The following is a 21598-nucleotide window of genomic DNA, read 5'->3' as shown; positions in this document are numbered from 1 at the left end:
CACGGTATGCATTCTGGTCACAATTCATCCACCAAGAGGTGTGCACTAGTTGTGTAGGTCCGTAATTTACGTGATCGACAAAATACCATGCATCAGTAAAAAAAATAATCAATATGAAGTACGTCACTCTCCAGCGATGGGTGTTATGTTCGTTCGTTTGTTTGTCGAGTTTTCTGTACACGCACTATGCCATGTATACAGAACATGCCGAGATATATAATAGGTGAGGTCAGAATAGGATATATATATATATATATATATATATATATATATATATATATATATATATATATATATATATATATAACCTAAGGATTGGCAAAGCTTTTGGTTTTGCAAGGTTTCAGTCAGAAAAGATGATGTAATTGGTTTGCTGACACTTTTCGATGTAGTTCATAGATTTGGGCAAGGCTGAAATTCCTGCTACAGAAATCGAGCTTTCTTTTATTGAGTTTTCTGTCCACGCACATCGCCATTTATAAAGAACATGCCGATATATATATATATATATATATATATATATATATATATATATATATATATATATATATATATATATATATATATATATATATATATAATAGGTGAAGTCAGTAGATGGGATCAACCCTTCAGACTACGGTGACTACTGGGCAGCTTTGGCTGCCTTATCTTTCCTTTCTTTACCCTTAAGTGTCACTAGCTCGTCAAAAACAGAGAAAACCTAATTCAGACTGCACGAGATAATCATGTTTTAGTAAGATTTGGGATATTAATAAGATATCAAACCTAAGGCTTTGAAAAGCTTTCAGTTTTGCAAGGTTTCAGCCAGAAAAAATGATGAAATTTGTTTGTTGACAATGTTCAATGTTGTTCAAAGATTTGAGCAAGGCTCAAATTTCTGCTGTAAAACTCGAGCATGTAAATCTAATGTTTAAACCTCGTAATCAACTGGCTGATCCCAGAAATAGATTCGCTTTGAAAATCATGCCAGTAATGTGAGAGTTGCTTTAATCAAATGGCCTCTAATTATAAAGTCAAAACAGGGAATCTTCACTGAGAAATAAAGCCCTTTAGAGCTATTGGTTTATGTCTGAAAAAATACAGAGAGTGTAAACATGCTTAAGTGGTATTGTTTAAATAGAAGAAAGGAAACAATCAGACTCATGTAGGTCAAGGTGTTCGCTTGGGATCTCCCCAGGGGTGCACCTGCACTATTCGGTTCCAAATTTGAGACATTTCAAGGGCAATTTTGAAATGATCGTTTGAAGCCCTAATATTTATATGCACATAAAAGATAAACAAAAATAAGGGGGAAAAAAACAAGGCCAGAAAGAATGTTCAAGACTAACGAATGACATGTCTTTCTCATTTCTGCAAAAATACACAAGGAAAATAAACATATAGACATTACAATTATAGACAACTCTTTCTGAGATCAATCGCATTTCAACTTACATTTAAAGTGACAGAAGAGGATAAAAAAGAAATTAAGGTGTCAAATAATTGCGTAAACATTTACTGTATGTAGATTAGTCACCTGTCCTGTTTATGTAACACTTTATAAAAGAACAAAAATATGTTATGAAATAAAAGGCAAAAAGCTAATATGTATATATAAGAATAGTTTTAGTCATTTCAAAGTGTCAAAGGTTCTAATAAATATGTACTTAAATGCAATGATAGTGTCACGTTATAATTAAGGAACAATAACCAGATTGCAACATGTCTGTGCTAGACCTTGAGGTTAATTATTCGTTTCATAAATGTTGCGAGTGTCAGCCTTGCGAACAATGATTGACAAAGCGATGTGTACACAGCTGGCCGGCCGGCTTATGTTACGATAGTGTAAGCCGACATCAAAAGGACGGGTGTGAAGCCAGTTGTATATAACATGGCCATAGGAACTTGTTACTGGCGCCTTATTTGGCTGCCGTGTGAATCGCAGGTAAGTGCCATGATCTTCCAGTGTTCGGCTCAAAGGAACATCAAGTGGGGGTCGTAAATCCACCCTTGACAGGCTGCCGGGGAGGGGGCAATGTCTGCTAATTATGTGGACCCAGGGTGAATCGACATCCACTCGGAATTGAGCAAGGCGTGTCCACCATTGGAATCGCAAGTTTAAATCTAGTGTCTTGAAACTAAACGTCAGTAGTCGCTAAACCATCTTGAGGGAATTACATAAGGAAGTTATAAGCTACTCCGACTTCATTCGAAATTGGCGGGAAACATTGTTATTCCTGGAATTACAAAGGAGCTTCGGAAAAAACGCTTTTAGGGACCGGAAGAGCTGTAGGAAACAAATAAGGGAAATACGCTGGTACAGTTGGTTCCGAGTCTCTGGGAGACAAGAAAAGGAGAGAACGGAAGTAGAGGAAATGGAAGGGTGAATATCGTGGTTGTTGGACTGAAGGGGTAATGAGTACCAGCCAAGAAATACTACATATGAGCAGAAACACAGGAAAAGTGGAAAATCTATCACACTGTCAGATGATGAAATAGCCCATCACTTGGTCGAGTGAAAGACGAGTGATAGGGTTTTCAATACAGAATTTCACTTGAGGAAGGACTATCTGTAATTGAATGGCATTAAATTTGTTGTTTATCTGAATTCAGCTTTTGTGTATTTAGTAATTTAACTGTCGGCATCGCTTACTGGGGGCAAGGAGCTTTGCATCTCTATCACTACTTCAATTTCTAACAAAACCGAGCGAGGGTGGGTCTTCTGTAATAATACTGGGGACACCCCACCCCAACCTAAGGTAGTCTACTAGACCTTTACAGATAGATACTAAATTCTGTCTTATAAAAATGATTAGCAGTGAAAAACCGTCATTGAATAATGGTTGATACTAAATAAATGTCATAATGACTTTAACATGTACTGCATTAAACTGTCGCGTCAACAATTCAAATGGCAAACCAGTCATGTATAGGATCGTATCATATACGAATGTAGACATTCATATTTTCATTAAATAACACTTTAAATGTAAGTTGAAATATTTATATAAAATGTTTTTAGCTTCAGTAGAAATATAATATTAAATGTGGACGTAATCATATGTTCACCACCAATGTTTCGTTTAAGATATGTTTCTAATAAACATTTCTGTTTGAGATACATGCATGATACATTCAAGCAACACAATTTCGCAATACGGCGTGTGTATGTGCGTGTGTGTGTGTGAGAGAGAGAGAATTTATGTGATTTTCTTCCACACACATATATTCTCTTCTGAAATTTTATTACACAAATTTGTTATGTAATTACAATCGCGCACATTTTAGCTCGTTAATGCTGGTTGTCATGTTCAAGCTGTCACATTAAATTTCTTAATAAGAAAAAGCAAACAGCATATCTCTCTTGGGTAAAAATGTTATTACAATATCTAATTGTAAACCCCTAATGATCATCGCTTTTATTCTATGTTGACTTGCAAATGTCGGCCTAGTCTGCCTTCTGACTTTTCTCAACTAACATTTAATTTTTAAATTAGTGAAACATTTTAATCTCGTTTTATGTCAAGGAAAATAATGAATTTTGTGAGGCTTATTTTCATTTATTCATTAAATAACACATATTATTGTCCAGCTGTCCTGGTTTGGTATATTTGTGGTCTGTATATATGTAAATGATAGTAAGATTGAATGCATATTTAATTACAAGATGATAATTACAACGAAAATTAATAAAAATAGCTAACATTTCTAATGAACAACTAATAATGGTGTAAGGTGTTTCTTTGTGCTATCTCCCTACTACCCCCACCCCGACCCCACTTAATCAGAGACTAAGTAAAAGCAATGCATGTAATCAGCTCCGTGCATACATGAATTACGCTGATATGGGCCAAACTGGAAACATACATTTGTGATTAGAGATAATTTATTTATCCCATCATCGTTATTATTATTATTAGTAGTAGTAGTAGTAGTAGTAGAGGTACTATTATTATTATTATTATTACCATAGTCGTTTTATCACCATATGTCATAGTACCAGACTAAAATATCCAGGTGTAAAGTAAATTTCTAATTATATTTATTTAGTTCCATAGTCGTTCGTGTATCTCTGATGTATTAAAAAAATGCTTCTATCAATCAAACCATGTATATCATAAATGTATGTATATTACACTGGACAACAAATTTTTACAAAAGTCATGTTACTGAAATAAAATTTGTCAATTCTTATCAATTTGTATGTGCAGAACACGAATATGACAGTCAAATTGCAAAATTGGCTCTAGTTTTTTTGTAATCTGCAAGAAATTAATGTTTGCATAACGAAATGCATTCCAATAGTAAAAGGTCAACTGTAATAGCCTACCTATAAAAAATCAAGTCATTGACTACATCTTAGATTTCTTCGCCTGTCTCTTGTACAGCTGTTCGGGAGCATCTCTGAGGAGTGTCCAGCAGTAGTCAGCCAGCATTGTAGTGGACCATTTTCTCTGGTATCTTTGTTCCATTGTTGCGATATCTTGATGAAAACGTTCGCCGTGTTCATCACTAACAATACCACAGTTGCTAGGAAAGAAATCCAAATGGGAATGAAGGAAGTGAATCTTTAGAGACATATTGCAGCCAAGTTTCTTATACTTCATCAACATGTCTTCTACTAGTTCCTTATAGTTTTCTGCCCTAACATTTCCGAGGAAGTTTGTAGAAACTAGGCGAAAAGCATTCCATGCTTGTTTCGCGTCACCTTCCAGCAAGTTGTTGAACCGGTCATCTTTGAAAAGCTCTCGAATCTGAGGACCCACAAAAACTCCCTCTTTAATCTTTGCTTCGCTGAGTCGAGGGAATTTTTCATGCAGGTATCGGAATGCTGGCAAAGTCCGGTCAATGGCTTTCACGAAGTTCTTCATCAAACCTAGTTTGATGTGAAGGGGTGGTAGCAAGATTTTCTGAGCCTCAACCAGAGCTGGGTGTTGGATATTCTTCTCTCCAATGGCTACATTCTGTCTGTGAGTCCATTCCTTCCTCATGTAGTGCATTTCCCTTGCTCGGCTATCCCACTCGCATAAGAAACACATGTATTTTGTATATCCTTGCTGCAGTCCCATTAAAAGGGCAACTACCTTCAAATAACCACAGAGGTGCCAGCTGTACTTGTTATACTCAATGGAATTCAGTAGCTGCCTTAAGTTATCGTATGTCTCTTTCATGTGGACAGCATACGCTACTGGAATAGATGGAAGAATGTTTCCATTGTGCAAAAGCACAGCCTTGAGACTCAGTTTCGAAGAGTCCACAAATAGTCTCCATTCTTGTGGGTCATGAGTGATTTTTAAAGCATTCATGAGGCCCTCAATATCGGAACAGAATATCAGATTACTTTCCTTTCTGAAGAAAGGCTCCAATTGCTGGTGGCGCTTTCGATATGCAGTAATTGTGACATCTTCTTCTAGAAGATTCCATTGTTGGAGTCTTGATCCTAGCAATTCTGCCTTGTTCTCTGATAAGTCCAAATCACGAATCAGGTCATTTAGTTCTTCCTGTGTTATTCTGTGTGGGGTTGATGATGCACCACAGTGAAAATCTGGATCACTGCATGCTGATGGACCAGGAGAAGAACAGGTCGACTCACCTTTGTCTTCGTCAGATGAATCAAGAGAATATTCTGCTGGAGGTTCTGGAATAGGAAGTCCCTCACCATGTGGAACTGGTCTCAATGCAGACGGAATGTTTGGGTAGACTATTCTCGACTTCTTTCGCTTCGTTATTCCGCCGGAAAGAGGAGGAACCAAGCAGAAGTAACAGTCATTTAGGTGGTTGCTTGGCTCTCTCCACACCATTGGGACTGCAAACGGCATTGATGACCTTTTGCAATTCAACCACTGTGAAAGCTGTGTTGTACATGTAGCACAGCATATATGCGGAGCCCAAGGCTTGTCTTGGTCACCAACCTTGCATCCGAAGTAAAGATGATATGCCTTCTTCACTTGAGAATTGATACTTTTCTTCTGGTTGGCAAATGTCACTTCCCCACAAATATAGCAAAAATTGTCCGCGGTATTAACACACTTCCGAGGCATTACTGTTCTTTATTGTACGTAAATGGATAAAATAATAAGTTTTATGTAACAGTAGCTTGAACTGTCTCGCACAACGTCTAAAATATTTTAAATGCTGAACCTATCTGATTGGGCTTTATATAGTACACTGCTTACATCAGCTTCAGCAGCCGCCTGGCATTAGTATAATAGGCCTACACATGTATAGTACACTGCTGACGTCAACTTACTTCAGCAGCCGCATGGCATTAGTATTGCATTGCATCAGAAAATGATGCAATCAACTGTGGATGATGTGAGCATGATGGTATTATGCAATGTTACATCATTATTCCGGATGTTGCTGCAGTCCTACTGGAGAAATTTACACAGTGAAACATAGAAAATGAGGTATATGAATATCTTCAAAACGAGAGCCAATACAAATTTTTCACGGTTATATTCGTGTTCGGCACACCAAAATACTACAGATTAGGGCCTTTTCAAGTCAGTAATGATTTCACTGTTGACCAGTGTTATTTACCTTTGATGAGAAAGACTGCATTGAAAACAAACTTATGATGAGGTGTAGTGCATAGTATCTCGCATAAAATTACATTGTTTACACTAGGCATTTATGTCTTCTCTCCCGTTGACCACTGGCATGCTTTGTTGTTGTTGTAGTTGTAGGGTTTAACGCCATTTTTCAGCACAAGATAGGTTATACATGGCGGCCAGTATAATTGGTGGAGGAAGAACCCTGGAAAACCCCGGGAAGAACCACCGACCCACGAGAAGCTACTGGCAGGCTTTCTCACGTACCCACGTTAGCCGAGCCTGAGACTCAAACTCACGCAGACAGAGGTGAGATGGCAGTGATCCGTAACGGTGAGCGCTTTAGACCACTCGGCCACTCGGGGCCCCGCACTGGCATGCTAATGTATTGGGTCATATCGCTGTGCTCTTTGAGTGTTACTAACAATTAGAAAGAAATGAAGATCTGCCACCAATAAATCAAGCCTTCGTCAAATAAATGGCAGGCATAGTTCATCTCTTACATAATGCTTAGGAACAGCCTCATGTTCCAAAACATTTAAGCTTAACCCCCAATATGCATGCACACATGCTAGCCATGCATTTGTAGAAGAACAATGGGTGTAGGGAAAACAGAATTCAAATTATCTGATACAAGTTAAATGCGTGCTTTGCATTATGCGTTGTTAGCTGATGCATGCGCTCCTTCATTAATCAACAAATACGACATGCCTATCTTACAAACTGTTGTTATGGCAACTGAAAGAAGCCACATTTCAGAACACTGGTAGTTCAATTAGTAAATAATAAGAAAGGAATGCCTGTACATATGGCCAGCTTTAAAGATAACACGATGTGATGAAAACAATAACAAGATACTCTGATAGTTGTGTCGAGCAATGTCTGTTTGTTTTCTAGCTATGCTACTGCAATCCATTCATTTATCGGCACACCCAACTCTTACACAGAGCGAGTTTTGTTTTAGGTGGTGCATCCTCCTCGACGTAAAACCGAAAACAGCAGTCGGTATTTCCATTGACCTGGAGGATAAACCTCTGTATAGGTTCTGTCTAGAGCAAACGTCAGGTAAATGGTAGCTAGTTTTAATTACAAGCTGAGATCTGGTTCAAACATAGCACAATGGCTGTAACTGCAGTCATGCATATACTATATTATGTTTTCCCCAACGGAAAATATTAAGTATATATATATATATATATATATATATATATATATATATATATATATATATATATATATATATATATATATATATTAATTAGCCAATGTGGGTATGTGAGAAAGGAAGCCGATTGCTTCTCGTGAGTCAGTGGTTCTTTTCAAAGTTATCCTGGGTTCTTCCTCCTATAATTTATACTAGCCGCCACGTATAGCTTATCTTGTGCTGAAAAATGGCGCTAAACCCTATAGCAACAACAACAACAAAAACAACAATAACAACTAATTAAGACATTAAGATCATTATTGTAAAATGGAGTTGGTAATACAATTGAAAAATATATTTTAAAAAAACAAGTTAGCCTCACATCGTGCTCACAAATTTCGGTCAACCTTATTTCAGTCGTCATATGAAGAAAATTTTAGTAGCAACATTTTAAACTCTTCAGTGTTTCTGACGAGGATACGAGCGGTTCCCAAATCGCATAGCGCATTTTGAAATTGCTTCGAGTGCACAACACCAAAATAAAAACAACTGTATAGGGAAAGGAGAAAAAAAGTGAGAAGGCATTAGGGCTTTTAAATACATTTTCCTTTAAAGTTAAAACGTCTGAAAAATTACTCATTTTCTTTTTTACGTTTGTTTGTCGAAGTATAAATTTAACACCAAAAATGACATTGGTAGACAAAGAGAGAGAGAGAGAGAGAGAGAGAGAGAGAGAGAGAGAAGAAGAAGAAGAAGAAGAAGAAGAAAAGGGCTAGTTTATCCAATCAAACATTGAGAGAGCTAGCACATATACAAAGATGTCTGCAACTATCACGCTCTTTCATTCAAAGCTTTAAAAGATAGATTAATATTCACTTAGCACAGAAAACACGGCTGTAACTGAAAAAGATATTTTGGCATGGGTTGAAAGCAAACTAATAGCAGCTGATTAGTTTGTTTATGAAAAATGCACGCTAGAAACGTTTAGGTGCAGACAACGTATTTTCTATACTGGCTCTTTCATCATTCATTGCAGTAATAATGGTTTGTATTACGCTATTAGCATCTCCAGAATGATAATGTAAAGTTAGGAACTGCTTCTTTTATATCAGTCTAAAAGTACTTCTAAAGCAGATGATTCACTTAAATGTGTGATTGCTTTAAGTTTGCTAGAAGAGTTTATAGAAACTTTTCACTTTTGTCACTGGCAACTAATATAGCATTTCTGTCATTCCCTCCTAAAATTTATAACTTCCAGATCTCTTCTTGACATTCATGAAACATTGTAAAGGAATTTTGATTTTGTACTGATGCTATGGTGGTAAACAAACACCAAAAGCAACGTAGGTTGCAATCAATTTAAAATCGTTCAAGAAATGCAGTCAGTCATAATTGACAATGTAAATTATGCAGTGCTTTTTGCCGCAAAGAGGTAACTTTTTTAAAAGCATAATGACATTTTAATTTTTGCGCACATAAAGTTTTCCTTTATACCATTGTACTAGATAATATCTAAATATGTGATATGTACATAACTTTTGACATAAACCATTTTCAGCCAAATTCTTAAGGTGGCAGGGTCCAGTTTCGTAAGTTGGCCCCTGGCAAATTTCTTAACTTAAGGCTATGGTGTGACTGTTTCAGCTACTATTGTTTTCTATTTTTAGATATGGATATATTTGTGAACTAGGTGTTTCGGGCTTGTGTTGTTCTTGAAATTGATGTCAGGCATGTACACCTTCAATAGTTGCTCTGCAGTATGTTGATAGTGAAATACCAATAGTCGGCTAGGAAAAAGAGCTAGCCTCCCATAGCAGTAGACACGTGGGTTCAAGGCAAGTAGAGTATCTAAAAAAAACGACTTGGATGACAACTATTTTGAATTGCATCAAACTATTTATTAGACAATGTTTTTCAAAAATTTTCGTCCAGGTAAAGAGCTTGCGTTTGCATTGCGAGCAAAACATGCCGTCCAAAATGGCCTTTGGATGTGAAAAATGCATCTAGAAAATATGGTCTGGGGTGCATACACTTCTTCTGCTATGAACTGTCATTGACTTCTCTGGTCAAGTGAACACTATTTTTATGCTTTGTTTTAATATAGGTGTCTATAAATATGGACCTTTTTGACCTAATTTGTGTATTTGAATTTTTATAATTTTTTATACTAGGTCGCTGATTGCGGCATAAAATTTGTGCTTAAAAACTGGCCCCTTACCCTTTTGAAAGCTTCTGCATTTCAATAATGTTCGATAACAGAGTTCATCCAAAAAACTCTTGCAGCTACGCGAGGGCATCGAGGAATCGGCAAAGTTTGGATTCTGTGCACTTTTAAGCAAGTCTGTCAAGACGGCAGACTTTACCGTCTGTGCTTTGTCATGAAACAGATGGATACATCGGTTACCATTACACAGACAGATAGTTTGGTAGTGTTACCCAACTTTTAGCAACACTCTTGATGGATAAACCGTTCCCTTGACACTAACCGAGTCCGGCACAAGTACCTGAACGGACAGGCCTTTTGCATCGAAAAAAAAATGCGAATTAAACTCGCTTGATATCATCACTACGTCGAGCGATTTAGACCTCTGCTCGTTTTCTTACATCCAGTCATTTCTAAATTAACCTTTAGACGGGATCAACAATTAAATTCATGTTTCATCACCTGAGAAAATGGAGTTCACACGTCTCTGATCATTCTTTTTACGTTTGAAGAGTAACCGTTTTGTGTATTTCAACCCGAGTCTATTTTGCATCAGCAGTCTTTAAATGTGGGTCACACCCTACACAAGCCTTTCTGATGAATTAATGTCCGTGATATCAGAAAAATGCTCCACATTATATCCAGCATCTTACTGCATGCCCTCTTCATAACACCGACTTCCAGCATCTTTACAGCATGACCTCTTCATAACACCGACTTCCAGCATCTTTACAGCATGACCTCTTCATAACACCGACTTCTAACATCTTTACAGCATGCCCTCTACATAACACCGACTTCCAGATCACCAATCGCCGACAACGGCCTTAAAGAACGTGGGTCTTCTGATATGAATTCGCGACAATTTTTTAAAGGATGAAAGCATTTAAATTGTAAGACATAACAAAGACATTCGTTTGTACATTTTATTCAAGTCTGCCTTGATATCATTAGGAAAATAGCGTAAGAGTTTTGCAGTATCCTCTTTGCTCAGTAGCTGAATTATTCTCCTTTTCTGACATTTTTAGGTCACTGTCATCTACCTATGTTATGCCACACGCATATATCTGAAGGCATCCCGCGTGTTGCACGTAAATGTACATATGATGTTTAAAGAAAAAGGAAAAACTTTTTTATCTATCGATCAGTAAAGTTATCGACAGGTTCAAGAAGGAAACAAGTGCAATAACAAAATACTTTTCGAACACCCGTCGTAAGCTATTCGTTAATTCTTTGATCTGTTATATCAGAAACTTCAACAGCTTCTTTATTTCTACCCAGAGACGGTTCCTTTTTATTAATGACAACACATGTTTGTTGAAATGCTTTATGATCTAAACATAATATATCAGATATATGCAGGTATGGCAATATTTCAACGTATTTCTTCCAGGATTATTTATGAAAGAATCAAATAAAAAATAATGTATAAACTTCCTATCAAACATTGCAGCGAATCTTAAATCAAACGTCGTTTGCAATCAAGATCAAAACATATTTCTATTAATATATCTATCTTTCCATCTATTTCGTTAACTATATATCTAAATACAAAATGAAATAAAAGCTATATTCAGTGTTGATTAGTGTCGAATAAATATGGGATGCGTGTTTAATATTATAACTAGAACTTATTTGATCATAGTTATTGGTATACCGGAACATATTTCATGTAAAACAAAAGCTTTACAGCTTGTAATAGTAAACGTTATTATCACCTATTTAAAAATGTTAAACGTATGTATGAATATATAAAGTCTTTCCTAAGGAGATACAGAAATTTGTATTTTCATCATCTTTGACTAATTGATGACTGTGAACAGCGGTATGGTGATAACCAGTTTTTAAAATATTTACGTTTAGTCCGACCTTACAGAACTCGTTGATTTGCGTGTTTCAGGAAATAAGTTACCTCATATTTCTCTGGATGTACGGTTCTAGGCGAATCTTTATGAAATTCAATGAATGAAGATCAAAATGTCGAATTCAGGTTACAGTTTAGCAGATAACATATCAATTCATTGGACCGCAGAACATGAAAAGGGAAACGAATCATTTAACGCAAGAGCAAAGCTACAATAACCAACCAATATGAGACGTTATAAAAAGTTCATTACATTCGTAAATCGGTAAATCTGGCAGATGGAAACGTTTTGGAAAATTAAAAGCACATACTACCTCAAGCGCCGTGTTGCAAAAAAAAATGAATTCTAAAATCTTTAAGAGTTATTTTGAATCATACTTATAGAAAAGGGCTGGATGTAGATTTAATTTAACGCTTATTGTATGCCTGGTCTCTTGTTTTGTCTGCCTGCTATTTATGGAATGAAATGTTAATCCTTACAACTGTTCAAAGCGATACATATTCAGTCTTCAAGTTTTACTGCTTTCTGTGTAATGTAAACTATTTGTGAAATCTTCTATCTAATATGACGAAAATTCCAACGATATCTTAAATTTTAATTACATTGACAATTCTTAATTATTTGTTATAACAAATTAGATTATTTAAATATAGAAAAGAATATTTTGGAATACAGTATACTAGATATATGTAATGTTTGTATTAATTAATTTTATTTTTCCTAGACCTTTAATTCAAAGTAATGAGGAAACAAATTTTGCAAATAATTTTAGATTAAATGGGGCATACAGCAAAGGTCAGAACTTCTCAATTATTCTCTCTCCATCTCCCCCCTCTTTATCGTAAAATTAAAGTATAAAAGAATGAGCCCTCTATATGTTTATTTTATTATCTTCAGCTTCACTGGTATTGCTTCGGTCTTTTGTTTTTTTCGTTAGGTTGCTGAATTTTATTATTGCAAGTTTTAACTCCTTACCTTCTGGAACCGCGCTACGATCGAGTCTGAATTTCATTTAGTTCACTGATGTCAGAATGTTTTATGTTTGGACCAGGCAGTCAGTATCATGTATATCGTTTTGGATCAAGAGTCCATATAATACATAAGTATGCTTGGACCAGGTGTCCATATAATACATATTTATGCTTGGACAAGCATTCTATATAATGTACATTTATATTTGGACGAAGCAGAGTATGTAATTCATATTTTATGTTTGGGCCAGGACATGTAGATAATAGTTATATATGTTTGGACCAGGAAATGTATAAAATATTTATGTATGTTAGGGCCAGACAGTGTACATAATAATTATGTGTGTTTGGACCGGATAGTGTACACGCTGCTTATTTAGTTTTGGACCAGGTCATTGGGTCCAAAATGTATAACTACGTCTCAAACCAGCAGCCTGTATAATGCATATTTATGTTCGGACCAGGTAGTCTATATAATACATAGTTGTCTTTGGATCAGACAATCTATATACCATGCACACCCTTGTTTCAACCAGCCAAAATATATCATACATATTTACGTTTGGACCATGCGTCCACATAATACTTATTTTGCCAAAAGAGCGTATCCTTGCTAAGTTTTTATTTGGCTATTGCCCTCCCTATAGCTCTAGCAGAAACATCCGTAGACATATTTGATTGGTCAGAGGTTATCAGTGGAATATACAAGTTCAAGAAATAAGCATTTTTCTTGTTATCAAGGTTGCAGTCTCATGCACAGATTTATTTACTTCCCAATAAATACGGTCAGTGAAAATAGAGAGCATTCTCATTCAAAATTAAAAATGTTTCAGAAATTTAGTTTTGCAATGAGCTCAAATGTTCTGAGAACGTTCTGGAATAAGCTCTTTGGATTGATGCTGTCATATTTAAATAATAATGGATCGTAGTTTTTTAATCGTATTCGTTAATGCTCTACATGTCCTCTTTTTAACACTAAAACTATCAATACCATCATATATTTTCTTGGCCCCACCTTGGCATATTTTGCACACAAATAATTTGTCACCGGAATGTCCGTAAATTATTTTGCTACTGTTTTCTTATTTACCTATAGCTACGATGTCGTAGCCACAACTTGATTTGTTGTGGCTGATGGAATGAACTGATCCAATATCATGTAAAGGAGCAAAATAAAATCATCACTAAAGTCATATAAACAATCAGTGTAGAAATCTACTACATAAGTATAATCATGTTGTGAAAGAAGTTTGGCTTATTTTGAATTTATTAAGCCCTTACAGGCTTACAAGATAAAATAAATTAGCATGGTTGCACTAGCCTCACTGTGTCCGCCATGACAGATAACGCGAGACTCTCGCCGTGACCCCTTTTCTAGACCATATTTGGATATTATGCTCTATGTTATTATCAATCAAGTGGCGAATAATCGCTTCTTGGTGGAATTTCAACGTTGCCGATAAACCGTATTTACTTGTAATGCGCAGAATTTCTGACTCAAACCGCGCCAAATGTTTAAAACGATTTGTTTACGTTTCAAAGTAGGCCTCAATGTTCTTATATGGCACAGAAAAATCGAGGATGAAAACGAAAGCAATCATTATTTGAACTAATATGGCAGACAATCTAAACGAAAATATCGGATTAAAAAGGTAAATGAGATTTTACAACTATTTCTACAATGATTTTCGATATTTTCGGTATTAAATAAGAGGACTACTCAATTTACTGGTTTATATGCAAGGAATATGTTCAAATTGTTGATATTAGGCTAAAAGAGCGCTGGGTGTGAATCACACCCGGCTTGTTCCATTGACAAGTATATGCTCATGTTAGTACCCTGTCCACGAGGAAGCAGTAAGGGTATTAATATTAGTACTAATTTACCTAGTACTTGGCAGTTATCGTTACACGACACGATGACTCGGGCACCAAATGGCCAAGCAGTCTAAAGTGTTCACCTTTATCAATCACTGCCATCTCACTTCTGTCTGTGTGGGTTCAGCCAGTGTGTACGTGAGAAAGTTTGCCAGTAGCTTCCTTTGGGTCGATAGTTCTCGTCGGGTTTTGTTATAGGGTTATTCCACCACCATTTATACTGAGCGAAATCAAGTTGGTTACTTATTCCTTATTCCCGATTCAATAAGGAATAAGTAACCAGTTACCGATTCAATAAGGAATAAGTAACCAGTTACTTATTCCCGATTCAAATATTTTCACATACATTTTAATACTTATTCCTTATTCACACGGTTTTTTTTTATATTTTTTTATTCATTATTCCCAATTCAGTGTGTAATTGGTTACCACGTAGTTAATGCAGATGATGGCTTTTTAGGGCATGCAGTGGTGTAATTCTAACCTGATCGGAGAGTGCTATATGAAGCTAAATATAGACAGATCACGGACTATATGTAGGAATCGTTTAGGATATTGATAGGAATACGTGTTTTGTAATTTGATATAGGATTAATTAGTTGTGTTAGGCATTTGGGTCGTGTCTTGTGTTGCATAGCGTTAAGTATTAGTATTTGGGTTCGAAAAGCTTACTAATGACTCAAGTAAAAGGGAAACCACAAAAAAACCATACAAGTGTGAACTTGGAGATTTCTCGTGTGTGGTCGTCATGTCCTTAGAGGAGAATTGTGTGAAGTATTTACGAGTTTAAGAAGCCTTCAGTTGACTTGAATATTGTCTTGAAGTCCTTGGAACTGGGGAACTTGGCATACTTGTAACCGATTTCCAGAAATTGGGGTTATAAAGGGGAATGGAGGGCAGGTAAAGCACATGACGCAAGAAGATGCTATCTTACTTATACAGTTTGGTCGTTATGTATCATCTTTAAAGAGAGTTGACGAGGACCCTTCATGAGATGTTATCTCTAGAAGATAGTGTAGTAACGAAAGTCCTGAGAAACTTCGTTGAGCCGATTTCGAGAAATCAGCTAGATGACGGAGGTCTCGTACGACACATAGTAAGATTATAACATAGAACCTTCTTTGACATTTTATCTCTAGGGGATAGAGATCCGTCCACAAAAATGTCCTAACGAATTTCGTAGAGAGGAAACAGCATAATAAGGGACGCCCTATGGGTATCTGGTATTACCCCACCCCCACCCCCGAAAAAACCCAACAAAAACAACAACACGCAGATATTAATATACTGCATTGATAGTTTGTACTAATTTAACACCTGCTAAGAGGATTTTGATTCCATCTAACTAGGTACACGTTCTAAAAGCTTTTTGTTTATATAAAAAAAAATCGTCGAGACGACTACGAGAAATCTACTGCTTGCTGAAAGTCGAGTAAGACACATGCCGTGAGAACATATCTTTATACCGTTTTGACATGGAACCTTCTTTTATATTTTATATCTAGGGGATAGAGTCAACTCTCGAACGAAGTCCTGGTGAATTTTCGTCGATAGCAAACCGCTATATAAGGTGCGTCCGACGGGTACCAGGTATGAAAAACAGGCACAGATTTATAGACTGAATTAAAGAGTTTGTACTAACTGAACTTCTGATTAGAGGATTTTGATCTCAACGCCTGTTGAACAGTACGAAAGTAGTGATCCGTCCTAACAGTATGAAAATTAGAAAGAAAAAAAAAAATTTCCAGCCTATTTTCTAGAACATCGCAGCTAGATAAAGCAATCATAACTCTTTAGATGCTGTAAGATTATATCTTACGTTTCCATTTGAGCCATTACGTCCCCTCTTTTAGGTTTTTACATGGACCCTTCTTTGATATTTTAATCCTAGGGTATAAAGTCCACTAACCAAGGACGTCCTGACATTTCGTCGAAAGAAAACGGCGAAATAAGGGCGCACCATGGTGTAACAAGATAACCGGGTGGGATTTTCGGATTCACAACAACACTTTTGACGATGATATAACTACTAGGTTTAATAATGGATGACTTGCATGAGCAATTAATTAATAATAATTAATTATGAATATGTGCGTGTATATATAATCCGAATATTGGATTTAATTAACATAAGAACGCACAGACTTGATGAAAAATAAATTTTTTTAGCAAATACAAAGACAAGAGGTGAATGGTTCACAACGATTTGGCAATGAAACGATGGATATAGTTTACTCAGGTAGTAAACGATGTAAAATTTTACTCGAATAGTAAAATGTATTCATTCGGGTAGCGAAATTACGGTGATAAAAAAGAGGGACAGATATACAACTTATCTGTACAGTCCCTAAAGATACGCTTTGTTTTACGAACCCCAAAATTAGCCAACGTCTAACAAATTACATGTATGGAGACACTCCGTCATCAGTACACTTTGTTTCAGCTCCACGGCTGCTACAGTTCAGCTTCACAGCTGCTACAGACTCTGGACACTCGGAACACTTCGAAACACTCGGAACACTCCGAAACACTCGGAACACTCCGAACATTAGACCCTCTGGACATTAGACATTCCGGACATGCCGGACATCAGACACTCCGGTCACCCCGGACATTATAGACACTCCGGTCACTCCAGACACCGACACTCCGGTCACAGACAGACACTCCGGTCACATGCACAGACACAGACACTTCGGTCACAGACGTTCCAGTCACAGACAGCTGAAAATATATCCAATACCGTATACTATACATGACACGGGCATAATAACGTAATGACGTTATACACGGTAAATTATATAGATTACATTATCAGCACAATAATTACAAAATGACAGGTTAAAAAACCTAATCTTGCTCGATAAGAATCGTACTATATTAAACAGTTTTTTTTGAGAAAATGTAGCTTTTCATTACTAATATAAATCCCTTGTTAAGTAGAAAACGAGAATAGAAATATGTGCATTATGGGAGCAGGACATTACCCCTCTGTTAATTACTCCCGCTGCAACTACCCCTCTCCCTTCCATTACCCCCCCCCAATCAATTACCCCCCCCCCCCCCGGTATATTACCCCCCTGCCATTACCCCCTATCAAGTGCCCCCCCCCCATTACCCCCTGCCATTAGCATCATTTAGACATACAGATACAAAATCGAACTAATGCAAATACGACGAATTTAAAGTGTACACAAACACAATCTGATAATCCGTGCTCAATCTATACTATTGTTTTGTCTTCAGCTCACTGAATAAAATTCGAGCAGAAATGGTTTCTAATTAAGTGTACAGAAACACAAACTGATTAGAGTATTGGCTTCACCTCATTGATTATACTTCAAGCAAAAATTTATTTCTATGTGCATGCTCCAGAAAAACTATATATATATACGTTCTTTAAAATATATATCACCAGAAATATTTTTACCATGGATAAAGTTCAGAGTATACGTGGAGAGCAATCATTCCTGAACGTGATAATTTCTCAGCAACTTGGAGAACATCCAGCGGAACCAACTCGAAAGAAATATCGTGACTGCAATGCTCGGATTATGAACATTATTAATGACTTTGCTAATAGAGAGCACTTAGAATACTTACGAGGGATTGCACATAACATTCAGCTGTAATCTTATAAATATAACATTTTATGGTGATATAACATTATGATATGATTTTACTATTGAATATTCCAGGACAAGTATGTTTTCAAGGCTGAGATTCATTTACTAAAAAAAAAAAATTAAAATAAATTCTTTTGAAATTTAGTTTAATTTATTATTTACTCTTGGGATATAACAATTATATGGGGGGGGGGGGTAATGGCAGGAGGGTAATATACGGGGGGGGGGGGTAATTGATAGGAGGGTAATGGCAGGGGGGTAGTTGCAGGGGGGTAATATACCGGGGGGTAATTTCCCAGACCCGAGCATTATACTGCGTAAACCAAATCTACATAGCAAAGATTAAAAAATAAAGGTGGTAGTACAGTAGTTATAGGTTATAAACTAGAAATTAATAAACTTACATACCTCGACGGCTGAAGATGTGCAAGTTGTTGGAGCAGACTGCCGGCTGACAAGGCTATTCCGTATTGTAAAGAAACTTACGTACGGTGAAGTATTTATACACAAACATAGTCTGTGCATTATATGCATTGGTTCGTCCCATCGAGAGCACTTCGCACGTGCGGCATGGGACAAACCGAACTCACTATTTCGAAATACGACACAATATACATGAATCATCCTCGGGTATCGTTGTAACAAAAAACGAAACCCGAATACATGTATTCAATAAATAAAAGAATTTAATTCCGTGACAATACTTCTCACCTAAAAAAAGTGGTAACACTTTTAGAAAAATCACGGAATGTGAACATAAACAATTGTTAAAACTTCCAATTTGAATACTGAACGAAAATGATCTGCTAATTACACCTTACTTAAAAAATCAGCACCCACATTTTCCGATCCTCGAATCGCTTCGATCCGGAAACTATACGATTACATAGACAACGCCCAACGCACCAATCTTGCGTTGGTGACCTTTGTTTTGTTCAAGTATAAGAGCGACTGATGGTCCGTTTGTAAGGTAAACTCTCTCCCGAAAAGGTACGTATGGAATTTTCCTATCCCTTATACTAAGGCTAGGCACTCCTTCTCAATCACGGAGTAGTTTTGCTCCCTAGGGAGCAATTGCCTGCTTGCATAAGCAATGGGCAATTTCATCCCCTCTTGCTCCTGTAGTAAAACAGCCCCAAGACCCGTATCGGACGCATTAGTCCTCAGCACAAAAGTTTTGTTTAATTCTGGTAACTTTAAGATTGGTGCACTTACCAGTTTCTGTTTTAAAGCATTAAATGCTTTTTCCTGGCACACCCCCCAGGGAACTTTATTCGGTTGCCCATTCCTAGTCAAGTCTGTTAATGGGCTAGCAATAGCCGCAAAATTGGGGACACATTTCCTGTAAAACCCAGTCAAACCTAGGAAAGATCGTACTTGTTTTTTAGTTTCTGGTCTAGGTGTATCTTTGATTGCTCCTATTTTATCTGGGTGAGGTTTCAACTGACCGAATCCACTCACGAGATGTTCCAAACACTCTAGGCTAAAATACCCTATACTACATTTGGTGGGCTCAGCTATAAGATTTGCAGTGTGAAGTCTATCGAACAGATCCCGTAATACCTTAACATGTTCATATATGTGTATAAACAAAGATATCATCTACAAAACTGTCGACGTTTTCCATACCGTTTAACAGTTTGCACATGAGACGAACGCATGACGCACCGGCGTTGACTAAACCGAAAGGCATAACTTTAAATTGATAAAGACCTTTCGGATTCGCGAATGCCGTTAATTCGCGGGCATTACAGCGATTGGTATCTGCCAATATCCCTTGGTATGGTCTAATTTGGGAATGTATTTATGACCTGCCAAGTTCGAAAAAATTCTTTCCATATCTGGCATTGGTTCTGCGTCGAACACGGTGATTTTGTTCTATTGCCGAAAATCAATGCAGAAACGGTTATTCCCGTCTTTCTTTCTGACTAACACAACAAAGGACGAGTACGGAGAACTGGAAGGTTCGATCACTTCCTTGTTTAACATTTTCCCCACTTCTTCGTTGATGTTCTTCCGCGTATTAAAGGGTATTGGATATTCTTTAATCCTGATCGGCTCAGAGGTATTCAACTTGATCTCGTGTTGAATCAATCCAGTACGGCCCGGTTTGTCCGTAAACACGTCAGGGTATTGGGACAAAACCTCCAAGATCTGTGTACGCTGACCCACTGATAAATTCGGGCATACATTGATCTGGTCAATACCTTCTTTCCCTACGTCAGTGGGGTATTCAAGGGGCATTTCTGTACTGGAGACGATTCCAATTCGTCACACGACTTATCCTGTATCACCGCTATGCATACTACATTCAAGACCCCTTTATCTATTGTTTGTCTAGGTCTTTCTAGGTAGAGTTTAAGCATATTGGCGTGAAATATATTGGATTTACCCTCCACGTCAATGATTTAGTCCATTTCGCCTTTCACCTCTTTGACTTCCATTGGAATAGCAGCTTATTTTTGTTTGTTGGGAGAAGCACGAACACTTGATTGCCTACATCAAACGTTTTACTCCGCGTTCCTCGGTTGTAGTACTTCGCGTACCTACGACTAGATTTCGCGAGTTTGTCTTGCGTCATTCGACTTCTTCGTCCGCGACTTCGTTTGACCACAGTTCGCGTAAAATGCGCATAGGACCACGAACTGTCCTACCGTACAATAGTTCAAACGCGGAGAAGCCAAAGCTTTTATGAGGAACCTCACGATACGCGAACAGAATTGCGTTCAGATACCTATCCCAATCCTTAGGTCTTTCCACATACATACTACTACTACTACTAATAATAAGGACTTTGTATAGCGCCTAATCTTTACAACATTAGACAATACCTACAAGATAAAAAAACCATATATAATGATAACATTACGAACACAAACAACATGAAATTAAAAAACATAGAAGAAACAAAAACATGCTGAGTTTATTTAAGGTAGGAAACATTATTGGATCTTTAAGTTTTTTTCCGTCGCAACATTTGCTTCAACGTCCAGTTGAATTTCTCGACCAACCCATTGCACATATGGTGGTAGGGTGTCGTGCGCAACTGTTTAAGGGACAACAACCTTCTAATTTCTGCCATAAGATCTGAGGTGAATTGAGCTCCACAATCGGTAAGAACCTCTTCAGGCACTCCGACCCTGCTGAACATGTCATGGAGCGCTTCGGATACACGTTCGGTTTCAATCGATGGCAAAACTATGGCTTCGGGGTATCTGGTATCGCAATCTACCAGCGTCAAGATGTGTCGGTTTTTCCGATTTGTATTTGGACATATAGGTCCCACAATGTCAACGGCCACTCATTTATCTATCAATGGCATTTCACTTAACGGTACTCTAGTTAACCTGCCCTTAGAGACAGTTTTCTGACAAA

General features: G+C 37.1%; 1 long non-coding RNA gene across 1 annotated transcript; it reads right to left on the bottom strand.

Annotated features, from left to right (window-relative positions):
- Positions 1-16613: 16613 nt before the first annotated feature.
- On the bottom strand, positions 16614-19643 carry LOC149799440 (uncharacterized). Its single transcript, XR_016420906.1, has 2 exons — positions 18632-19643; positions 16614-17321 (listed from the first exon to the last, which is right to left on the bottom strand). It is a non-coding gene; the product is annotated as an uncharacterized LOC149799440 (long non-coding RNA).
- Positions 19644-21598: the final 1955 nt, after the last annotated feature.

Source organism: Sinohyriopsis cumingii, chromosome 5 (assembly GCF_028554795.1).
Source record: "Sinohyriopsis cumingii isolate HCF-2022 chromosome 5, ASM2855479v2, whole genome shotgun sequence".
Classification (NCBI taxonomy): Eukaryota; Metazoa; Mollusca; class Bivalvia; order Unionida; family Unionidae; genus Sinohyriopsis; species Sinohyriopsis cumingii.
This window is presented reverse-complemented; position numbering and strand designations above follow the sequence as displayed.